The following is a 6000-nucleotide window of genomic DNA, read 5'->3' as shown; positions in this document are numbered from 1 at the left end:
CCAGGTAAGTCCTTGCGTGCAGTGGCGCTCAGGTTCCAACTTCTTTTATGATTTGTATGGCCTAGTGGGCAGCGCCCTTGCCTTTCAATTGAGAGACCTGAGTTCGATCCTGATGTGAGTCAGAAATTTATTTCTGTTCCACACGATTGTGTGTTGATTATTTCTATATATATATATGTATATATATATACGAGTATATACACTATATATATATATATATATATATATATGTATATGCATAGGTATATATATCAAAGGGTCATCCAGGAAAAGGCATACGTACGTCAGATCGCAATTTATTCGGGCCGGCGGCGTTTTGCAATGCCACATTGCATTATCAGGGCTGAAATTGCAAAATAACTTAAAAACTGAGATAAAATGTAAAGAAAAATTAACAATACCACTATAAAGACATGGACATGGCCTACCTAAAGTGATATTTTTAACTTTTTTACATTTTTGATAAGTTTTAAGTTATTTTGTATATTTCAGCATTGATAATGCAATGTGACATTGCGAAACGACATCGCCCCTGAATAAATTGTGATTTTATGTATGTATGCCTCTTCCTGATGTCCCTTTGACAGCTGCAATGAAGCCTACAGCTATATGACCTATATATATATATATATATATATATATATATATATATATATATATATATATATATATATATATATATATATATATATATATATATATATATTTTATATATATATATATGTGTGTGTGTGTGTGTGTGTATTATCTATACATATAAAAGTGAATGTTTATATATTTGTTTGGCCTCAATAGAAATCCGAACCGCTTGACAGGCCCAAACAAAATTTTGCACACGACGGCCTCTGTGTCACCCCAGAGAGGTTTTCAACTCAAAATCACACTCCTACCCCGTGACAGACATACAAACACGGACAAAACAAATGAAATTTTCGTTTTTACTTCACCTTTTCCTTCAGTTTTCTGGGTTTATTCTCATTTTTCAACTGACACTTCACCTTTTCTTCTGGCACTGCCAGAAGTATGATTAACCTACTACAATAAATCCCCTATAACATCAATTTCTGATCAGAACTTAAGCATTTTTGGCTCTGTTACAAAACATATTTCATAGCTATAAAGCAATGAACCCACCAAACCAGCAGGTCCAAAGATATTTTTTTAGTTGTCTTCCTCATTCGTGCATACGTAGTAGCTTCTAGCTCAACAGTGTGCAGGATGTATGATGACAGTATATCCTTTTTCTTTATTAGTTCAAATGCAAATATTCTCATTAATTCGTTCGTTTCTTCTTCGTTTTTACCTTCGGAATTCGTTATAGCGACTACTTCTTAGCGTCACAATGGCGTATATCATTATAAATTCGGTTTAAATGAGATTTATGGGGTGTTTTGGCAACAACACTTCACTACATACCTAATGCTGGTAGGTACGATCTGCCACACCAAGTGTGGAAAAAATTTCCACACTCTTTGTGGGTTTATTATGGTCAGATATATTATTTTCTTATATTATATGATTCATTGACCTATATTCTCGGTCATTTGCATATTTATATATATGTTTATTTATATCTTAAAGGAAAGCATATATCATTGTATATACATTAGATTTTACCGAAGGTTGAACGAATTTAAAATTTAGGTGAGTGTGGAAGTCAGTGATGTGGAAATGTGGCAACACTGCGTCCGTCTGTTGTTGCACAAGAGACAGACCTTCTCCCCTCCCAAACAAACACAAACACACAGACACACCTGAGTGTGAATTGTAGAATACAAAATTTTTTATATATTGTCTTTGTTCAGTGGAAATGCTTTTTATTCTCTTCTGATAGAGGAACATAACTTCCCATCACCCTTCCCCTTCTATCTTCCCCTCACCCTCCCCTTCCCCTTCCCTTCCCCTCTCCCCTTTATCCTCCCCTCCCCTTTCCCTATCTCCTCCTCCCCCTTCTCCATCCCCTTCCATCCCCCCACTTCCCCTCCACCTTCCCTTCCCCTACCCATAGACTGTCATTCAGAGTTTTCCCAGGCAGCGACGGGTTGGTCAGCTAGTATAATATATATATATATATATATATATATATATATATATATATATATATATATATATATCTTCGTGTGTGTGTGTAAAATTCTGAACTTGCAGACTGTAATCTATAGCCACAGATCCTCGTGAAAAGTTGCACATGTGGACTGATCGGATGATTTTATGAAATACTGGCATTTGAGAGAAGAGTATGGCCTTAGAAAACACACTTAAGCTTTTTGAAAACTCTCAGTATATGCTTGCCCATCACACTGTAAGCGCTACTGCATTTGTAAGAAATGTTCCAAATTGTGATATTACAAATGCTTTCGAAGATGCCTGAGAACCTGAGATTTTTCTTTTACGGACAGCAAGACTTTCCTGTTATGATTCAGAAGGGTAGGATTACTATAAAAATCATGATAGGATAGAGTTAAAGAGATCTTAACAGTATTGTAGGTCCTACAGTATGAAATAAGATCTACAATTTAGGATATTATTCTAAAGTAAGCTCTCAGACAGTTGAAGGATACATCCACGTGGACTACAGTAAGATATGTCATTGACATAGGTCATCAACCCATCACATTCATATTACAAACAGGTTAAAAACAAGTCGTCGTCTGTAAGTATAAAACGAATCTTTGACAGGTGCTAGATAATCGTATGAGGCACAAGTCGCTGACTTGTATTCAGTCTGTTTGTGATTTGTATGAGGTATGTTGCCAACATGAGTTTATGACATGTTTTACTGCAGATTTGCCTAGTTAATTTTGTCAAACTCTTCTTTTGACTTCAGTCCGATAAATAACTTAATATTTTGTTTTAGCAGACAGTGACGTGCAACAACTTTTTAAAAAATCATAGTAAGCATTGTGCCTGGATGATGGATACGTTTTCTTAAGGTACAACATCCCTAAAAATTTTAAGTAACTTAGGTAAATTGTATCTTTCTTTTAAGATTGGTAACGTCCTTCAATAGCTTTTTGTTCTAATTTGTTTGTTTATGTCTTTATATTTTCTACAGATCAAAGGCATTAAATTCTTTCTTCCATCATTCTATTATATCTGCACTACGACCTATATGAATGTGTAAATTTCTGTGGAAAAGTCTTATGTGCCATGTTCTTCACTTTTATTTTGGGCAATTCTAAGAGGAAACAGTCGCGCTCCTTTTTTTCAAAAATTACTATTCGTGAGCCTTTGCATCAATTGCAGATCCATAGCTGGGTTAGAGTAATCATTCTTATGGTAACTGATACAGTCTGGCATTAAGTAGATATTAAGATTTCATCCCTGGAAGAATTTTAATCAGTTTCTAAATTTGATTTTGGAAACATACAAATGTTAGAAGATATTCTAAGGCTAAACGTGCTTTGCCTACAAAGGTACTGTGTAATCAGATGATAGAATGTGGAAAGGATCTCGGTTTCATAATAATTCAAAAGAACTTCACTTGTAAGCTATATTTCACCAAAAAAAATTCATTTGAAGCAGGAAAAATTTTATATATATATATATATATATATATATATATATATATATATATATATATATATATATATATATATATATATATATATATATATATATATATATATATATATATATATATATATATATATATATATATATATATATATATATATATATATATATATATTTTAAGTCTGTGACGAACTGTGTGCTGACCTGGCAGAGGCACGTCCACTGCAGGTGCAATTGTGTCGACGTTGAAGGTTTACACAGTTGATACAGTGGGTATCTGACGCATGCATTTGACGTTCTGTGCATGATCTAAGTGTGTGGAGACAGTGTGATCTTCGAACATTGAACCGGTGTCGTCACGTTTCCAGGGAGAAGTGATTAATATGTGTGTTGCACTCTCTAATGGTATATTATCAGAGGAACAAACAATCGCGAGGGGACTTCGTTTTGTGGCTGGGTATGATTTGCTTGTTGTGCAGTGTTTACAGACCGCCACTGGGAGATCTGTTATTTGCGCCATAGAAGTGAGTACCATAACTCATGAACACTTATATCTTTTCCAGACATTATGTGGAAATACCCAGTTGTGCTGCAGTGAAATTCCTGTCTCCATTATGCATTTTCCCGTTCTGTTCTCCACTGTGCATTTTTCTGTTTTGAATACTGATTTCTTGTAACACCATTTCAGGTTTTAATATATGATATGTTTCTTTTAACAGGAATTCTGGGTTCGTCCTGTGAGGACGAATATTTTGGAAGTGGTGCTCTTCTTACTTACTATATGGCATTTATTTTGGTCTAGAATAATTATGACCTTTTTACTTTGGTGACCAGGGTGTTAGTCACTAGTACTGGTTGGTCTAGATTCCTTATTAATCTGAATGTTTGTAAATCAGAATTTCCTCTAGTGATGATTTCCATTTATAGGGGGTGGAAATCACTCCATTTCATGACCGTAGCTTTTGCTGAATTACTTTCGTTAAATTTGCAAAGAAAGTCTAGTTTTGCATCTGGGTGTTTAAGTCCAGTAGGCCTTTGTCTGAGGTTAGATACAGGGAGAGGAGTCGACGAGAGAGAAAGAGTGTGCTGACCCAACAATGAGCCATCGCCACCAGAGAGTCCTAGAGATGTAAGTTAATATGGTGTTTTCTTAAACAGATGCCGTAAGGGATTATGACCCTAATTAACCTTGTGTAGGGTCATTAACAGTGGTTGGCAGCCGTGTTAGACATGATTAGAGAGTTAAGTAGATAAATAGATAAGGTATAGGTTACGCTTCCGAAGAGACATATCTTATTAATAATGGTAATGGCATCTCAGAATAGGATTTTGATGGTTCAGCAATTCGGCTTAGGAAAGTATTAGAGACACACTCGAGTCAGTCTTCCTCGAGCGTGAGCCTCTGTGTGTTTAATATTGCATCACGGGGCACAAGGTTTGAGTGTGTTTATAGGGATTTCTGGGCTTTAGTTCATATTGAGAATGTTTGGGTATGTTAGTTGCGGCATCTTGACCGCTTGTGTGTGGTAAAACATGTGAAAACTTGCAAGTGTTTCTTTTCTCTCTCTCTCTCTCTCTCTCTCTCTCTCTCTCTCTCTCTCTCTCTCTCTTTCTTTGGTGAGAAGATTCTCGCATCGTCAAGCAGAGGCGTACGTAAGTGTTACCATTTTTTTTATTGTTAATTTTATTGTCATATTGGAATACGGCTTTTTTGATGGCACCGCAACTAATTTTCGGGTGGTGGCTGTAGTGTTGTCATTCCCTGAGTGACGTGTCAGTGACGTTATTAGTTTGGGCGGATTTTCTTGCCGTCCTCTGTGCAGCACGCTTGAATTTTGGGCGTGGCTTATATATCATGTTTTTTTTTTTATATAGCAATCGGCAGTTCACATTGGCGTTTAGGGTTTAATAAAGGGAGTATTTAATTATCTCTGGGGACTTTGATTATTAGGTAATAATTTTATTTTATTTTAACATTTGTTGAGTTATTGTGAGTACACATTTTTTACGCAAGTGTGTATACATTTCTTAGATTTTTAAACTGTTTATTTTATAATTATGTATGTACATGTTTTATTTTGGGTACGTACGTGTGTGTATGCAAAGAGGGAAGCGGTTGCTTTAAGCTTACTCGGCAGTCTTTGCTTTGACAACGGGAGAGAAAGACGCATCTCCGAAGTTTTGAGCTCAGCGTTTTTTCTGTGTGCTTCGGCAGGCCTTGGATGGGGAGATAGGGGGTGAGGTATTGCACTGAAGGGGAGGGAATTCTCTCTTTCTCTCCTTCTCTCTCTCTCTCTCTCTCTCTCTCTCTCTCTCTCTCTCTCTCTCTCTCGTGTCCGTCTGCTTGAGTCCCATTTTCTTTACAAGAGTGGGGTAGACTCCCATTCCCTTTACTTTGGGAGGGGGGGACTGAGAGTTTTTTTTTTTTTTTTTTTTTTTTTTTTTTTGTTGCCCCTGCGGTCAGCTGTGCGCCTGCCCTGCCCG

Source organism: Macrobrachium rosenbergii, chromosome 42 (assembly GCF_040412425.1).
Source record: "Macrobrachium rosenbergii isolate ZJJX-2024 chromosome 42, ASM4041242v1, whole genome shotgun sequence".
NCBI classification, from domain to species: Eukaryota; Metazoa; Arthropoda; class Malacostraca; order Decapoda; family Palaemonidae; genus Macrobrachium; species Macrobrachium rosenbergii.
The sequence above is the reverse complement of the archived record's forward strand: the minus strand, read 5'-3'. Positions refer to the sequence as shown.